We start from the raw sequence: 18,607 nt of genomic DNA, 5'->3' as shown, positions 1-18,607 counted from the left end.
TCCAAACACACAGGCATGCTCCTTCAAAGAGGGTCCAGGTCAACGATCCCAGACAACTCAAAGAAGGACACGCAACACTAATCACTGTCGAGGCTGCCCGGGTGGTCAGCGGCCCGGAAGGCGGAGGATGAGGCCTGTAGGCTGACCTGTGCTGTATGCGATTGAATTAATTTAATCCTTTTTGTCTTTCATTTTGCATATGAGGAAACTGAAGCACGGGTCACACAGCCAGGAGGTGGTGGAACCGGATTCCAGCCCAGGTCATGTGGGTCCAGGGCCTGAGCTGTTCCATAGTGTATCTGGGGAGAAGTGTGGAAGGAGGGAGTAAGGAAGGAAGGAAGGCAGGCAGGCAGGCAGGCAGGCACAGAGAAGGGCCCAGACCCCCCCAGCCAGCTTCTGCAACTCTGACATCCGGGCTACGTGAGCTTCCAGAAGCCAGAGGGCAAGGTCTCAGAGCAGGCCCCTTGGGGAAGCCCAGAGCACAGTGGGACCAGCCTGGTTCCTCTCAAAGGTCTCCAAGGTCAGGCCCAAGATCTTCATACTTAGTTCCACTCAGCCCAGCTGCACGGGTCAGCACCCGAGTGTGCGATTAGCTCCCTCAGAACCCAGGCTGGGGCCGGGGAGGGGCAGAACAGCTCCCATGCCTCCCCAGCCACCCAGGGGACACCTGAAGGCCCACATCCTTTCAGGGGCTGGACGAGGCAGGTGATTCTGTGTGCACGGCTAAAGACCAAGCAGCTTCCAACTCGTGGGTGTTTGCTCTTTGTTTTTAATTCATTTTTTAATGGAGGTACTGGGAATTGAACCCAGGACCTCGTGCGTGCTATAAGCATGCACTTTACCGCTGAGCTATAGCAACGGGTTCTTGAAGGTGATTCACATCCCTCTACGAAACCTTCTAAAGAGTATCTACAAACCTCTTAATAACGAACAACTCTTTTAGGCTAATGCAGTACAGATTTTCTAACTGGTCTCCCTGCTTCCACACCACAGGGCAGCCAAAGTGAGCATCTTGACATGTAAATGCAAATAGGGATTTGTTATTCCTCTACCTCCACACCCTCCAGCAACTCCCTTCACACTTAGGATTAAGTCCAAAGTTGTTTTGTTTTGTTTTGTTTTTAATTAGAAAAAAATGTTAATGGGGGGATTTAGTTAGGTTTATTGATTTATTTATTTTAATGAAGGTACTGGGGATTGAACCCAGGACCTTGTGCATGCTAAGCACACACTTTATCATTAAGCTCTACTCTCTCCCACAAGTCCAGGGTTTTTACCATGACCTACAAGTCCGCCAAGATCTCACCCCTGGCTCTGTCATCTCCCACCACCTTTCCTCTCTCACTCCTCAAACTTACCAAGCACACCCAAGCACACTTCTACCTCAGGGCCTTTGCACCTGCTTTTCCGGCTATCTTAGATATTACAGGTCTTGCTTCCTAAGTCTATTTTGGTTTTTATAGAGAAGTCCTCTCTGACCATGCTACCTAAAATGCCCAACCACCCCCACCCATCTGCCCTCTCTCTATTCTATTTCTCCTGCTTATTTTCCTTCCTGGCATTTGGTACCACCATTGTGTTTTAGGAAGGGATTGCATTTGGTTCACTGCTGAATCTCCAGTGCTTAGAACAATGCTTGGCATAGGAGTGGTGTACGAAAACTCCGCTGACGGCTGTAGAAGTGAGGATGCTTGGCAGAGTGAGGAGAGCTTCTGGGGCTGGCTGGCGTCCTGCTAATCGATCTGGATAGTCAGTCTGTACAAAGTTATCAGCCGTGCACTTAATGTTTGTGCATTGTCTGTATGCTTGTTACACTTCTGTAAAAAGTTAAAAAAATTTTTTTAAAGCTCTGTTGAATAAATGAATCTTGAATAACTAAACAATGAAAGATGGACAGCAAAGCTTTTAAAAAGCCTGTACAAGCCATTATCTTGGAATAACCTATAATAGAGTATAATGTGCAAAAATACTGAATCATTATGCTGTATGCCTGAAACCAATATTATAAATCAACTATCCTCCAACAATAAATAAATAAACAAATAAATAAAAGCGTGTAGAGATTTAACAAGACCGCTCACACCTGCTGAGCGGGTCAGACTAAGTGGAACACAGTGCTCTCTCCCCACGTACCGTGCAGAGTCATCTTACTTTTTATGCAGAATGAGAGGGTAAGGGACAAGGTGGCCTCAAGGACTTTGGTGAGGCACCTTACAGGGAACATCTACAGCCCCTTTATGCGAAGTCGGAGAAGCTTGAGGCTATAAAACTCTGTCCCCGCTGGGCACTAGAGACCAAGCCTGGTCTGAAATGCACTTTCCTGCAACTGGTCAGTGACATCAGTCTGTTTGTGTGTGCGGTGCCAACCGCAGGTGCATCCCTGGCAGAGGGTCCAGCCAGACCGGCTCCCTCAGAGGACAGACTGTGCCCAGCCTGGCTGCCTGGCCTGTACCTTCCCTGCCTTCTTCCTGCGGCATCTGCTCGCCTGGCCTGCGTCCTCCCACCCTCACTGCCGGCCCAGAGCCCTCTCCTGGGAAGATCAGCTCACTGCCCTTGGTTCCCTTCTGGGTCCCAGGACTGGCTCTCCGCAGACTGACCCCAAAAAAGGGAACAAGTCTTTGTCTCAGATGGTCTGCAAAGCTGAGCCAAAGGAAGAGGAAGACGAAGGAAGTGGCGGAGAAAGAGAGAACATGAGTTTTCCTCCCATACTCAGACAGAAAGGGTCTGCCTCCCTTTCAACTAAAAGGACTCATGCCAAGAAAGCCAGAGAAACCCATGGATTAGCAACTGCTCTGCACATCTTCACCTGCCTCACCCATCACCTCCCTACCAGCCCTCAAGCTTGGGCCAAAGGTGGAAGGTTCCACAGACTAGCAAAGCAGATGTGACCAACCCCAACGCTCTGTGTAAAGGCCTTGGTGTGAGCCACCGAGTCCTGCAGCTACAAGGGGGAGCCAACAAACAGGCATCTTGGCAGCCAGTGGAACAAAGATGAGTCAGTGAAACAGCAGAAGGGAAATAAGCACGCACGGCACCCTGTATTTGTTATCTAAGACTGCGTAACAAATTGCCCCAACCTTACTGGTTTAAAGCAATAAACACTTCTGATTTCATACCGTTTCAATCAAGAATCTGAAAGGGGTTCAGCTGGTTGGTTCTGGCCCCAGATCTTTCATGAGGTCACAGTCCAGAGGGTGACCAGGACGGCGGTCATCAGAAGGCTCAACCAGGGCCAGAAGAGCCACTTCTGAGCTAACTCACTCACACGACCGATAAGTTAGTACCGGTTGTTGGCAAGAGGCCTTAGTTCTTCACCACATCTCCAGACCTCTCCAGCTCACTGGGGTATCCTCATGACATGGGGGCTGGCTTCCCAGAGGGAGCGATCTGAGAGAGGATAGCAAAAAACACACTGTGCCTTGGCAGTCACGCTCCATCATTCTCCCAATATCCACAGGTTACCCAGGTCAGCCCTGTCCAGCGCGGGAGGGGACTGCCCAGGGCCATGTACCAGGAGGCAGGAGCACCAGGGACCATCCTGGGAGCTCCTGACCCTTGATCCAGACCACCTCCTTTTTCCCTCATGACAGTCCTCAAAGACAGGCATTTCTGTCTTCATTTTACAGATGTGGAAACTGAAACTCTGAAAAGGAAATTGCCTCAAGTCCCACCAGGACTTACAGACCTGGCCAGCACCCTGTCCTGCCCATCTAGCCTCCAATGACCACCAACTGGGCAGCAGGGCCTTCAAAGGGAGTCAAAAGCCAGGCCAGCAAAGCTCAGCCAAGTTACCTAATCCCTTGGCATTTCCTCATCTGTAAAGTAAGGTTAATATAAGTGCTGACACTGGGAGTGTCGCAAAGATGAGAAGAGATAACGTGGAGAAGCGTCCAGCACAGGGCTCAGTGCAGGGCAAACACCCGGTAAACACCCAGCTGTTCTAATGCTTCCTGAACCTCTCGTGTTAGACGGTGAGCTTCCTGCAGGCCCACCGGCCCTGCTTCCTTGGAGCAGGGAGGACAAGTTGGAAGCTACGTGGTGAGGATGTGGCTGTAGCATCCGGGAGCAAGCCAGCTCAGGAGACCAGCAGGAGCTGGGCCACTCACATGGTCACCCCTCGCAGACGGGGCCAGCCACCTGCCACCGGAGGCCTTGCAGAAACAGCTTGGAGGATTTCCTGTCTCGGGCCTGCCCTCTCCGAGGTGCCTGGCTTCCTGCAGCCCCTTCCTTAAGAGACAGACTTCCAGAAGCACTCAAGCGCCATGTGGCCCCAGGAGCAGCCTCGTGGGGCACACGATTTGCAGCTGCTCAGAGGCAGAGGACACGGGTGAAAAACTGTGGTTTCTCCAGCTGCGACTCTGTCTCGCAGTAAAACCCAACAGTGGCTGATCAATTTTCTCCCACTTCCTTCTCACCACCATGGACGGGGGGAAAAGAAGTTATTAAATCCATCAGTCTAACTTCTCCACCTCAGGTCGATGGTTCTTGATGCTGATTACTCTTCCCGGGCACAGGCCTGGGCAGGGGTGGGTGGGGATGGGTTGGGGTGGGCCGGGGTGGGCCGGGGTGGGAAGAGGCAGAAGCCAGTACCACCATGTGCCCAAATGCAAAACAAGCAGGAGAGTCCGCTTGGCTGATTTTTTTTAGAAGATGCCGACATTGCAGTCCCCAGGGGGCCCACACTGATTCAGACACCTTCTTGCCATCACTCAGAGCCTGGCTGTCAAATCCAGAAAGCCACGTCCCCTCCCTGTCCTGGAGACCCCATCTCCACCAGCCGAACTTCCTACAAAAAGAAGATTGGCTCTCCCCTCTGGGCTGTCCTGTCGTAGAGAAGACAGCGTCTTGGAGAGTTAGAGCCACCCTGATCCAGTCAGCAGCTGGGAGGCTTCCTTGCACCCTTATGTCCTCACCCATCACCCGCACCTTGCAGGGCTGATGCAAGGGTCAGATTAAATAAAGTGGACAACGCCTCCAGCGGATGCCTGCGTTCCAGAGACAGTCAACCCAGGAGCTGTTTCTCCGAGCCCCCGAGCCCTCTTGTTTACTTCTGGAACCTGAGGGGACCCTGCCATGGAGAAACCCGCCACCCTGTGTTCTGCACGCACACTCTGGGGTGGGTGAGCCAGGCCCCTCCTGGGGGCTGCAGAGTCTTCCCTGTGACCCCTGGTTGTGGCCTCCGGACCAAAGAACCAGCGGTAGCTCAGGCATGGCCTGTGGAGAGGCCACAGGCACAGGGCCTTTCAATAAAAGACCCTACTCTCCAGAAAGCGGTGCCCCAGGCACCCCACCACAGGATCACGAGCCACTCTGTTTGGAAAGATGAGACAATTAGAGCAAGATTAAACGAATGCTTAACCGCCCTCCCCTGATCCTGGCTGTAATCAATCAGGCCGGCTGGAATCTGGGTTCCTTCTGGACCTGCCTGCAAGGCTTCTGGAGGCCTTAGATGTTGGCCTCAAAGTGGGGCCTCAGGACACACGCCCGGGGCTTCCAGCCTGGGACCGCCGCCTCCGTCAGCAGGCATCACGGCCTTTGCCGAGGCTGGCTGCTCTCCTCACCTGCCCGTCTCAAGGAAAGAGAAAAGGAAAATTGCCAGGAAACCCAAAACACACCCTCTCCTTCCGGGTCCCCCCGGCTCTCCCTTCTCCTACTCGAGGGGCTGCTCAGAGAAGAGCATCCTTGCTCCACTTGGAAGCTGCAGTTGATCCTGTTTGCATTCTCTACAATTGTCCCCTGACACCCGCACCAGCTCACAACTGTGGTTGAGACGGAAAAAAAAAATCACTCTTCAAATATGCACTCGTCAGCCCATGAAAGGAGAACAAAACGTGGCCAATGACATGATTCAGCCATGAAACGGAACGAAGCACCGACACAGGCTGCCACGTGAATAAACGGCACTGCCGTGCAGAGTCAAAGAAGCCTGGTCCAAAAGGCCACGGGCTGCAGGACTCCATTTACACGAAACGCCCAGGAGAAGCAAATCCATAGCGACAGAAAGCAGACTGGTGGCTACCAGGGGCTGGGGGCTTAGGGAGCTATAGGGGGTGATGTCTAGGGGTTTCTTGTTGGAGTGATGAAAATGTTCTGAAATTGATAGTGGTGATGGCTGCCTAACTCTGAGAATATACTAAGAACCCCTGAATTGTACACTTTAAATGAGTGCATTGTATAGGATGTGAATTATATCCCCAAAAGCCTTTTATTAAAAAACACAAAAAAAAGTGGGGAGAGGGTATAGCTCAGTGTAGAGTGTGTGCTTAGCATGCACAAGGTCCTGGGTTCAATCCCCAGTACCTCCATCAAAAATAATAATGCTGATGAATAAATAAAACTAATTACCTGCCCCCACCCAAGAAAATAAAATTTTTAAATGCAAAAAAAACCCCACAAAAAACATTCATTTGTAAACAATCATGGAAGGGTACTGAAGAAGGTGGAGTCTCCCTCTGCTCCTGAATCCTGTCCCTCCGCCACTGGGCAGCCCGCTCGCTGGACGCTGTCACAGTTCATGCTGTCATTTCCGAGGCCCCAACTCCAGGGCCAGTGCTGGGAGGGAGAACAGGGGGACGCAGCTCCCCCAAACCACACCTCTGCAGCCAGAGGACCCAGGAGACAGGTGATGGACGGGTGGAGACTGCTGCCCCACATCTTCAAACCCTCAACCCTGAGACGAAACTGACCAGACACCGACATCCAGCTGGTTTGCAAGTCTGCCATCCTCTCTCTGCTAAAACAACAGTAACAAACAACACCGGGGCAGAGAGAAACCCAAAGTGTTTATCATTCTTGCGCAGGTCCCCGCGGCATCTGGACAGGCCCCCTCACTCCCAGCACCCTGTGTCCAAGGGTCCCATGAGCTGGCCATCAGAGGAGACCAGGGTCAGCGGTGAGGAGCCTGAAGTTTGTGGGGGGCAGAGCTGGACCCTACTGGCACCCTCTGGGCAGAGGCGTTCCCTGTCATCTCAGGGACAAAGCCCAGGACCTGAACGAGAGACCACCACACTGGGCTGGGTTCCAAGGCTGCAGCTGGCCCAGTGCAGACAGGGGGTACATGAAAGGCCTGTTCGGGGCCAAGCGGACAGCAAAGTGTTGTTGAACACGCCAGATTTCAACAGGCCACGTGGGGCAGCTGCTTCTGCCCATGCTGTGGGGTCACAAACTTTCTACCAAGCTAAGTGCCAGGTGACTTATGTGAGCCTCACCAACCCAGGGCTGACCATACATTTTGAGGAGGGGGACAATCTCAGCTGAGGTGAGCAGTTAGGGGAACAGAGTTGAATGGCACAGGGTGGGTTGAGGGGGCTGGGGTACAGAGAAGCTCGGAGAGCTCAGAGGGGGCTTCCCAGGGGCGGTGCAATGGTCCTGACGTCTCTGTTAATCTGCTCTGCTCCAGAAAGCAGGTCGAGCCCTCTGGAGACGTTATCCAAACATCTGTCTCCAACTCCAGCCATAAAGCAAGGAATCTGAGAAGCTGATAATCAGAGGAGCTCTTCCCTTCTCCAATAGGACCATAAATCGTAGACAGCTCTCTGCACAGACACATCAAAGCCGAGGGCTGTCTGAAGCCACGCGCAGATAGTGGTGTGGGATCACAGGGCCAGCCTTCCAAGGGCCCTTCCAGACAGTGGGGAGGAAGGCGACGGGCAGCTCCAGGAGGGGGAGACGGGCTGGAGGCTGAGCTAACCCTGTAAAGGGAAATTTCAGCAATGGGTTCTGAGAGCTTCCGGGCTGAGGAACACATCTGGGAGGGTGGTACACCCCAACTCCACAGGGACAGAAGCCGCTGTGCTCAGAATCCTTCCCAATCTCACCCTATGTACCTCCTCCTCTGGCTGTTCATCTGCTTTCTTGATCGCATCCTTTATAATAAAGCAGTAAATATCTCCTGAGTTTCGTGAACCGTTCCAGCAAATTATCAGACCTGAGGTGGTGGAGGATGGGAACCCCCAATTTGCAGCCAAGTCCGAAGTAAGTAACCTGGGACCCACTACTTGTGTTTGGCGTCTGAGGTGGGTGGGAGGGGGCAGACCTGTAGGACCGAGCTCTTAACCCTTGGGGTCTGCGCTAACCCCGGGAGGTTAGTGTCAGAACTGAATTGATGGGAAGGACAGCCAGTTGGTGCCCACAGAGAATTGGAAAATTGCTTGGTGTAGAAAACCCACACATTTGGCATCAGAAGTGTTGAGTAGAAACCCAGCTTTCCTTTATTCCCCATCCGAGAAATGCAGGACTTGGACTTGAACGACCTTCAGGAGGCTTCTGGCTCTGACCTTCTCAATCTGTGAAGGCTGGGGCTTCAGGGCAGTGCTGGGCTTCTGACTCATATCACACCTCTCCCTGAAGGCAAGATCGAGACCACACAGTCTCTCCTTTCTCCCCTCTGTTTATCAGTATACACCCACAGAATCATAAATACATGGAAATATTTACATGATCAGACGAACTTCTGGGTTCTGTGGTTCACTTAAGATAAACATGTTTATCTTCCCGTCACATAGCACTTTTAAAGTCACTTCTTTTTCAGGGTGTTGGGACTCACAGCACAGCGTCAGCTTTAGGGCGAGGAGGGGAAAGTGGCAGGTGGGGCGGGGTTGCTGAGAGCCACATGCCAACATCCCTTTATAAACAGCTGATTTGGGGTCAGAGCCTGGCGAGAGAAGCCTGGGTCATGGGCTAAGCCCCTTGGGAAGCAGCTATCTCAGCTCCAGACCCACGCTACTGGCAGCGGCCAAGCTTGCTGGACAAAGTCACCCTGCTGGTGACAAGGGAACCTGAGCAAGTCAGAACCAATGGACAGCGCCATGCTTGGCACAGACCCCTCGCCCAGCCCTGCCATCTTTAGAAACCCTAGCTCCTCAGGCAGCCACCCACGTGCGTTCATTCCGGGTTTTACAGGCTCGGGTGAAAACAAAAAAAATCTTTCAGGTACTCAACAAAGCAAGACATTGTGATGCTGCCACCGGCCTGCCCCCTCCTCCCCCCACCTCCGATCTGTCATCCGCACAGTCAGATGAAGCCTTTCCTAATACACACATCAGAGTGTGACATTCCTCTGATTTAAGCCCCTCAACACTTCCCCTCAGCTTTCAAGATGACATCCAGACTCCTTAACCAGCGCACGAGACGCCCCTGACCCAGCACCTTCCCTGGACTCAGCCTGTGCTCCTTGCACAGCGCCCAACCAGACTCGCAGCCGGAGACCCACAGCACCTCCTCCGGCCTCTGTGCCTTTGTGGGGAAGACCCCCTTCCACTTCCGCCCACCCCAAGTGTCAGCACCCCTGAGGCCTTCCTCCAGGGGCTCCTCACTCCAGGAGCAGGTCCTCCACCCCCGTCCCCACAGCTTGTGTCACGGGCACCACAACTGCCGGCTGACTCGGTCCCTTCTGGTGGCCAATGAGCTCCTGAGAGTGGGGACCAGACCTGATTCATCTCTGCAGCCCCTGCTCCAAGCTGACACTTGAATGATGGGCTGAATGACGGGTCTGCACACATGCCACCCACTCAAGAAGCCCCAGGGGCCCTGTGGTTCCCCTTGTCCTCGAGGTCCCAAAGCACCAGAAATGACTGCAGGGCAGGAGTGCAGACCCCTCGTCCGCAGGACGGGCAGGGCCACCACACAACAGGTGCCCACGCCCCATCCGCAGGGGTGATGTTCACAATATTAACAAATGTCGCCTCCTTGCACCCGCGTTCATGCTCCGCTGGGCCTTTGTTCACTGAGGCCACGGAGGGGAACAGGCTCGCGGGAAGCCACTTCCCACGGCTGGTGGCTGCACAGCAACGGTGTTTTATTCACAGGGACTTCACAGGATTCTTGCCAGCTTACCGACTCCCATCCTCTTCCACGAAAAGTGTCTCTTGGGCACGCGTCCTGGTCCCCACTCAGCGCCAGCCCAGGTCTCTGCCGCTGCTTGGGCCAGGAGGCCAGAGGCGGGGGAAGGCGGCTGGAGGAGGGGTGAGGGGCCAGGGAGCCGCCGGCTCCCTCCCCCTGCATCTCAGCCTAATCAGGGGTCACTAGGTGGCCGGCCTTGGCTGAGCAGTGAGGACCAGGGAACCAGAAGATAAACAAAGCTGAGCCCTGGTCAGGAGGAGATCCAGGCCAGGAGGAAGCAGAAAAAGGAGACTGTGGCTTGAGAATGCAATGGAGCCACCGCCCGACAGGATGCTTCCCAGGCCCCAGGCCCAGCAGCACCCAGGCCCAGGCCTTTTCTGCTGGCCACTCTGCCACAGGAGCCAGGCCTGGGGAAGCTGGGCAGCTGAGGATGCCAGCCTGGAGCCACCGTTCTAGGCACAGCACACTGTCCCTCCACAGGACTGTCCCGGGGCTCTTGCTGGGGCCACCAGCCAGTCCCCTTTATGAGCTACTGAGGAGTACTAAGGGAGAACCACCTCCAGCAGCCCGCCCCCCTGTCCAAGGTCCTGACACACCCACATCCTCCTTGTCCCTCCTCCACAGATCCTCCCTCCCGCCCTCCTCTACCACCAGGCCCCCCAGGCACAAGTGTGCTTTGGGAGGGAGGAAATCTGTCTTTCGGCACAGCACAGCTCGGTGGCGGCATGGCTGGGGAGCTGTTCTAGCAGGCTTATTTATAGCCAAGCTCCAGTCCGCACGCTCTCCAGCGCTGCCTGCCTGCCTGCCTGCCACTGGGGCTTTTCAATCCGTGTCTATATTTATCCCCCAAAGCCGTTGGGATAATGGCAAGGCCAGAAATAGCCTTGAAGACATTCACGTGAAGACGACGGACAGGTCTCCAGCTCCCAGCTGACCTCGCCCTCCACATCTGCCACTTGGCCTTGGGTAACGGGCAACAGCTGGATGGGGCCGGGAAGGCGGCTGAAGCCAGATGGGAACAACATAATCCCTCTCTCCCTGCTGGCTGCTGGCTGCGGTCCTCTGTCGTGATGCAGTGGACAAGTCCAAAATGATACATCACAGCTTCCGGGCTGCGGGGAGACCAAAGGTGACACGGTCCCCTGACAGACGTCAGCACGCTAATCAGCTCAGAGACAGAATGGAGACTCAAAGGGGGCTTGCTTGATGGCTCTGCCGATTCCCAGGCATATGCTCACAAAAAGCAGGTCACCCGCACACCAAGGTTGCAGGGAGACGCCCTCCCGGCTGGCCCCCTCACACCTGGATGCAGGCGCAGGGCTCTTCGTGGAAGTCTGTGCAGTGTCTCCTGTTTACTGGGCCTCTTCCCACCTCCTGGAAGGGAGGACGACTCAAAGACAACCTGGCTGGTCAGGGAAGAAGAAGCAAGGACCTCAGGCGAACCGGTGGGGGGTTCCCGCTCCTGAGCCTCAGTGTCCTGGAAGGAGAACTCACCATCTGGGATGGCGGACAGACATGTCAGAGCGCACAGCGCAGCAACAGAGGGAGGCACAGAGCAGAGACAAGACGGTAGATGACTGCCTGATGGGGAGACTTCATAGCAGACAGAGCGTGTCAGTTGGGCTTTCAAGGATACACAGGAGTCCCCTCCTCTCCACCTCCAGGGACCTGGGTGGGAGCCGTGCTGGGAGGGGCCCCGGAGCTGGGTGGTCCTCAGCGGGAGTGCTGGGCCTCGCCCACCCCAGCAGTGTGCCCAGTGAACCACCCTCCCCTCCAGTTCCCTCAGTGCAGCTTTCCAGACACTACCCAACCTCTCCAGGGCCAGTGGCTGCCTGGGGAGCATGTGATGCCCTTGGGGGAGGCGCCCACCCCTACCTCCCCCAACACTCCTCCAAGGGCAGCCCCCCAGACCCCCGTGGGGTCACCCATGGGGAGAGATGGCCTTCTCTTGCCCCTCCCTGGGGCATGGAGGGTGGAGTGGGGTCCCCCTAGTCCCTCATAACTCCCTGAATATCTGTATAAATAAACGGGATTTTAATGGAGCCCCACCCCCACCCATGTTGTTATCACTGAGATAGTCTGTCAGTCTTCCCTCCAGGCCCTCCACTCTCTTCCTCTATTTCACTCTCTTTTTTGGGTTCTACCCTGTGCCCTCTGGCCCCCTTCCAGGTTCCTGTTTTTAAGCCCCATCCCCTCTGCCCTGGATTTGTGTGTGAAACTTGTCTTAATAAATCCTTTGGAGTAAAAAAATAAAAGATACACAGGAGTTTACCAGGAAAGAAGGGGGAAAGATGCAAAGAACAGCATAAGCCAACGACTTAGTGCTCAAAGTGCACGGTATGTTTGGGGAATGGGAGAAGTCCCAGGGGGCAGAAGTGCGGGGTCAAGGGTGATGAGGTGGAGATCAGGCCGGGTAAGGGGCCAGACCCAACCACAGATCTGAAGGGCAGAGCTTTTGGGCACACAGGATTCAGGAGACTCGCTCACCTTCTTTGTGGCTGGGTCTGTGGCCTGACTGGGATGTTCTCTGAACTGTCACTGCCCCCAGCAGGGAGGAGCTTTCTGATCTCCTGCTATGACGGGGCCTCCGATCTGGTCCCTGACACTCCCACCTTGCCTGGATCTCTAGCTCTCAGTCTTGACTGACATCTGGCTCCCTGTCCCTCCTTTCCATGAGCCCCGGCCCATTCCAGGTCTCTCCAGGGGAGCCCAGGGCCCTAGGAGCACCTCCCCACCAGGAGGGAAAGAACCTTGTATGTAGAGTGACCACAGAGTGCTGGGAGCTCTCCTTGGAGTGCCCCACATAGGCTCCATTTAATCCTGGTAGATATGAACCTGTCCATTGCACAGGAAAGTTGAAACCCCCCCACACCCCAATCTTAGCTGGTGATGGAGCTGGCTTTGAAATGAGGTTTGTCTTGACTCTGTAGGTAGAGCTGCTTCCTTTCCTGCTGGGAGGTCCTTGGTGTGTGTGTGTCGGCTGAACTTTTAAAGGGCCCAGCCCCCTTCCCAACCTGATCTCCATCTCATCACATTTGACCCCACACTTCTGCCCCCGGGACTTCTCCCATTCCCCAGACATTCCATGCACTTTGAGCACTAAAGGCATTGGCTCATGCTTTTCCCTGTGCCTCTCCCACTTCTCTCCTGGTAAACTCCTCTGCATGCTTCAAAACACGACTGAAATGCTCCATTTTCTATGAAATCTTCCCCAACAGGCAGTCATCTACTGCCCTCTCTCTGCTCCGGCTGCCCTCTATGCCTCCGTCTGTTGCTGCACTATGTGCTCTGATGTGTCAGATCCCAGATGGAAAGTTCTTCCTCGCTGTGCCCCACTGCCTGGCACAGCAAACGTCTACCAGATGAGAGAGTGAACCGCTTCCCTCCTTCACTCTCACCCAGAGCTGTCATTTTTGCCACCCCCAGTTCTTCTCTAAAGAATAGAACCCCATACTCAGTCTCCCTTCATGACCAGGCAAAGGGTAAGCCCGGGTGCTCTCTGCCTCCACCTCCCGATCTGGGCAGCACACAGGGTCTCCTAGGCCTCAGAGAACACCAGGTTGAGGAGCTGCTGCTCTTCTGGGGCTCCGACAGCAGGACCACCCCTGGGTGAGGGAGCAGGCCCGTCTTGGTGCCTGGGGGCTGGCGAGGTCCTGGGGACGTCAGGCCATATCTGTGGCACCGGGGCTCCGAGGACACTTTCCAAACACTGGGTTGACTCTTTGCGGGGCTCCTGCCAGAGGTAGAGCCTCCTTCCCAGTGGCTGATCTCAGAGCAGGAGCCGGGGTGCAGAGGAACAGGGGCTGCTGTCATGGGATTGGGTCTTGCCTCCCCAGAGCTGCTACTTCTGAATTACCCAAACTGCTCCCGATTCCAGAGGCCTGGCTCCGAATGCTCCCGGAGTCCCTGGGTTTGAGGTTTAAGTGCCTTTTGGAGTTGAAGCTGGTCCAAGGCCCACTCTCAACCTCACAGAGCCCTGTGCCAGACCCTCCAGCTGAAAAGAGATTGCCAGGGTGCACTGGCAGCCCAGAGGGCTTTCCCAGGGGTGATCAGCAGAATCAAAATCATCCCAAAAAGCAAATTCTGCATCCTTTAAAACAACATGGATAGAGCACCTGGTATGTGCTCAGCACCTACAGTCTAGGTGGAAATACTCCGAGAAGAGAGAACACAAAACACAGCCCTTACGAAGCGCTTTACAGATATTCTCTCGTTTAATCCCCTGACGGCGTGCAGTAGGCACTACTCTTGTCCCTGTTTTACAGATGAGGAAACTGAGGCTGAGATGGGTGAAGGGACCTGTCCAAAGTCGCCCAGCCAGATTCTGAACACAGGCAGCTTGGTCCTGGAGCCCGCATTAACCGCCACACTCTACAGTTCTCCACGACCATCGTTACAAAGCAGCGTGCACTGAAAAAAATGGGACAGCCACCTCGGAAAAGTCTGGCAGTTCCTCAAAATGTTACACACAGAGTTACCACATGACCCAGCGATTCCCCTCCTAGGGACATACGCCAGGGAAATGAAACGTAGCTCCACACAAAAACTAATACATGAATGTTCGCCGCAGCCTAGTCACAAACATCAAAAAGTGGGTACAAGATAAATGCCTATCAGCTGATGAATGGATAGACGAATGGTGGTCGGTCCACATGATAGAACGTTATTCCGCAATAAAAAGGCACGAAGAACTGATTCAGGCTGCCACAGGGATGAACTTTGAAAACATCACCATGAATGAAAGAAGCCAGTCACTAAAGGCCACATGTTGTAAGATTCCACTTAAACGAAATGTCCAGAAGAGGCAAACCCATAGAGACAGAAAGTGGATATGAGCAGTTGCCAGAGGTTGGGGGAGGGAAGTGATAGCTAAGAGATGTGGGGTTTCTTGGGGGGGATGATGGAAACACTCTAAACTTGGTGATGGTTACACAAGTCTGTGAATACTAATTTGTTCAAAAAAATACCATTGAACTGACACTTTAAATGGATAAATTATATGCTATGTGAATTACGTCTCCATTGAGTTGTTAAAAAATAAAAGCACAAAACCAGAGGTGTGTAAGCCCAGGTACCCGGGGAGCCAGAGCACGCAGCTCCCTTCTGCCTGCGGGAGGGGCAGCCTGGGCACCAGGGGCACCACAGCTGGCAGGCTGCTGGCTTTCTGCTTCTGCACGCCAGGCCTGTCCCCTACCTCCTGTGTCACACACAAGACTTAGAAGCGGCAGAGCCCTGGCCATTCTCTGCCATGTGGGAGGAGACTCAGGCCCAGGCCGCCTCACCTGGGGCAGGTACGTCCTCCTTTGCACTGTGCTGCCACGACTCCAAAGCACTCGGTTCCAGAAACCCTTCCTGACTCCACAGATGGAAGGAGTCCTTTGCCCCTGTGCCTGGACCACACAGAGATCCCGGATCAGAGGGCTCCACTGGCCAAGTGCATAGCCACTGTCCCAAGGCAGCCTCTGCCACCCCCGAGCAATTTGTCTGCTTATGTTACGAAAGAAACAGTGATTTACTGAGCACCTACTAAGTGCCAGGCGCTTCTCATTGGCTTTCCCTGGTCACAGCCTTTTCAAATCTAGGCCATCTTTGCAAGATGCTTTAATGGTTCCAGAAAACATGCCATGACCTCAGATGTCCCCTTGTGAGGGGAGTAAAGCGTGTGTCACGGGGACAGGGCTGGCCCCAGGGCAATCTGTGACGCTGGAGGAGTCCTCCTGCAGAGATGCCAGCTCCCCACTGCCACCTCATCTCATCCTTGCCAACCTGGCCTGCTTCTTGGATCCACTGAGTAAGCTCACTCACACTGAAGTACCAGGGAGGGACTGTGACATACTTCCCAAGGGAACTTACAACTTGAATGAGAACTGGAGAGAAGACGTGGCCGATGATGGAGGGAGGAGGGCGGCATGCTTCTTCCAAGCGCAGCCCTGCTTCACTTTTACCTCCAGCACACAGCACAGCTCAGGCACACAGAAGGTGCTTAATATGTGTGAGTCAAATGATCACCTGGCTTAAGGCAGCTCCTCCCACCTGGGAACCTGCTTCCTGGAAAGCGTGCTGGGGGGACAAGTCAACAGACTCCCTTTTCTCAGGGAAACTGATGCCAGGAGAGGAGATGTGAATCCTGAAACCTACAGCCTGAGCACAGCACCCGACCTCGGCTGTCCTGGAGAATGGTCCGCACCTGAGAACTGCCACAAGTCCCGAACCCTGGCGCTGCCCCCCGGGGCAGGTGGGGACTAAATGGCTGTGCCCTGCAGGGAGCCCATCCAGGGTTATTTTTGCTGTCCCCCCACCTCTTCCAGCCTCCAAAGAAGACTCCGACAAAAGGACACGGGCTGGCTGGACACCAGGCAACTGAGACTCAAGCCTCCCTTCCGTGGTCTGGCCTGGATCTCCCACCTTTGGGCACCACTTACTTATCAGCTGGGTCCTGTGATCACCAGCGGTTTCCAGGGCGCTAACCAGACTCACGGGCATGAGAAATGCTTCTGGACACAGCCCGTAAATCACTCCGTGGAAGCAATTCCAAGTTGGCCTCAATAGCGCCTCTCTTGTGATGGGGACAGGTCGAGTTAAAAGGCTAAGAGAAAAATCAAACTGGATTTCCCCCGCCTTTGGCCTATAAATTCGACAGAGCGAAAGCAAAATCTCTCTTTACTTTCCTGGGGCAACCCATGCACAGAGCAATCTGAGGATGACACCCAGACCTTTCCAAGCCGAGCTGGAACTTCACATGCCCCGTTTTGTATCCCAAGGGCCACCAGTGACCCCAAAGCCAGTCAACAGATCAGACTTACAGACTAAGAAAGGTTGCCAGCCCATCGCCCTGCATAAAGAAGCCACAGGCAGTCCCGGCGGTGAGAGGCTGCCTCTCAGGCAGTGTGATCAGGTCTGTGGTCCTTGGGGGTTAGGGTTAGGGCAGTGAGACCCTGGCCCCCACCGACCATCCTGGCTCCCTTCATTATAAGAGATGAACACTGGGTTTAAACAGACCACCTGGGTGTACAGAAGCACTGGCTTGTGTTCACCGGGGAACTGCTGGCTGCGGCAGCTGTTGAGTGCCCATCCTTGGACAGAGATTCCGAGCATGGACAGCTCCTGCCCGTGCCTCAGACACGGGCCCAATCACCCACCATCACAGGGGTGGCCTTGGTTCTCTTGTCCATCTCCCCTGAACTGTTAGCCCCTCAAGAGCAAGGAGGTCTTGTCTCTGGGCTGGCACTTATTAGAAGCTCAATAAAATCTTTAAAAACATGCACAGAGCATTGCCTCTGAGCTCAGACACAGCCATCAAGACCTCTGCCCAACTGAGGTCAAAACGCCGGCCCGGAGAGAGCCTTAAAGGCCAGAGCACGCAGCAGCAGCATCTTGCAAGGCCCCGGGCCCCTCCGGCCAGAGAAGCCTGCCAGGACACCACGCTCAGCGGCAGTCAAGGGCCAGCCCTTCCTCTCTCGGGACCTCAAGCTCTGTGGGCCCCCTCCCAGAGCTGCCCATCTGTTCAGCTACAAAAACTTTGGGCTTGGAGTCAGAAGCCCAAGTCTTGGCTCTGCTGCAAAGCAGCTTGCTGTATGACTTTGAACAAGTAACTTCCTTTATTGGGCCTCAATTTCCCCGTAGGTTAAGTGAAAAGGTTGGACTAGATGATCTCTTGGGTCCTTGAGAACCTGCTGTTTAAAAGTCTGGACTCAACCAGGATCGCCCAGTTCCTTGGCATCCCTTCCAGCTCTACCTTTAAAACATACCTGGAGTGCAGCTCTCTCTCACCTCCACTGCCGCCCCCCTGGTCCAGCGCCTGCCACCTCACGCCAGAGCATCCGTATCCCTAGTGGTCTCCCCGCTCCCTCCCTTCATCCCACCTGGTCTGTTCCCAACACAGTATCCAGAAACCATCCTTTTAAAAGTCAGATCCTGGCCCTTCTCTGATCAAACTCTAGAGCAGCACCCCATCTCAGAGTCAAGGTGAAATCCCACCCCAAGCGTAAGGCCCTGCTGGACGCAGGCTCCCCTGTTCCTCCAGCTCCCCTGCTGCTCCTCCCCTCACTCACTCTCGCAGGTTTCTGGAACATCCCGGACACACTCCTGTCTCAGGGCCTTTGCATAGGCTATGTCCTCTGCCTGATACAACATCCCAGCTCTCTTCCCCGCCTCCTTCAGGCCTTTGCTTAAGTGGCCCTGACTTGAGAGGCCTTCTCTTCCCCTGTTTATTAGCTTTGATCACCATCTGACGCACTTACATATTGTACCACACATTCGCATACTGTATGTCCACCCCCGCTAGACTATAAGCCCAGGAGGGCCAGAGTTTTCAATGTTTTAGCCTTCCTTTATACCCACTCCCAGAATAGCAGGTACTCACTACATACATGTTGAATAAATACATTTTGCTCATGTGTGGGTTCGGTCCATCTCAGGCCATACCACACTCCAGCTTGAATGATGTCATCCCACGAGTCTCTCTGAGAATCCCAAGCTCTGGACACCGTCTCCAGGAATCAAAGTGATTGTTCTAGGCAGGTTCGTGGCTCAGGAAGCATGCGGAGGAACAAAGCAAGGAAATGACACAGACCTGGTCTGGTCCCCGGGAGCTCTGAGGGTCAGTTCATAAACAGACACTTCCAGGTACCTCCTTGCCGGGCAAGATGAAGGTATAAACACGGGCTGTTAGGGCACTGGACACCCACCATGGGGAAAGCACAGGAGAGAAAACTCAAGCAGGGGCTCTTCATTGGAACCAAGGAAAGGCAGAGATGGGGGAAGAGGG

At 54.4% G+C, this 18,607-nt stretch overlaps 1 protein-coding gene across 8 annotated transcripts in view; it reads right to left on the bottom strand.

Annotated features, from left to right (window-relative positions):
* PITPNM2 (phosphatidylinositol transfer protein membrane associated 2) overlaps positions 1 to 18,607 on the bottom strand; it is a 131,090-nt gene that overhangs the window by 79,346 nt on the left and 33,137 nt on the right. The window contains exon 1 of one of the 8 annotated variants that reach the window (XM_074356154.1): positions 18,210 to 18,351. The exons of the other annotated variants lie outside the window; for them this stretch is intronic. The gene's annotated coding sequence lies outside the window, so the exon portion shown is untranslated. Of the gene's footprint in view, positions 1 to 18,209; positions 18,352 to 18,607 lie in introns of those variants that run through there. 8 annotated transcript variants of the gene reach the window in all.

The sequence above is a fragment of the Camelus bactrianus genome, chromosome 32 (genome assembly GCF_048773025.1).
Source record: "Camelus bactrianus isolate YW-2024 breed Bactrian camel chromosome 32, ASM4877302v1, whole genome shotgun sequence".
Lineage (NCBI taxonomy): Eukaryota > Metazoa > Chordata > Mammalia > Artiodactyla > Camelidae > Camelus > Camelus bactrianus.
Note: the sequence above shows the minus strand (reverse complement) of the source record. Positions and strands in the feature narration are given on the sequence as shown.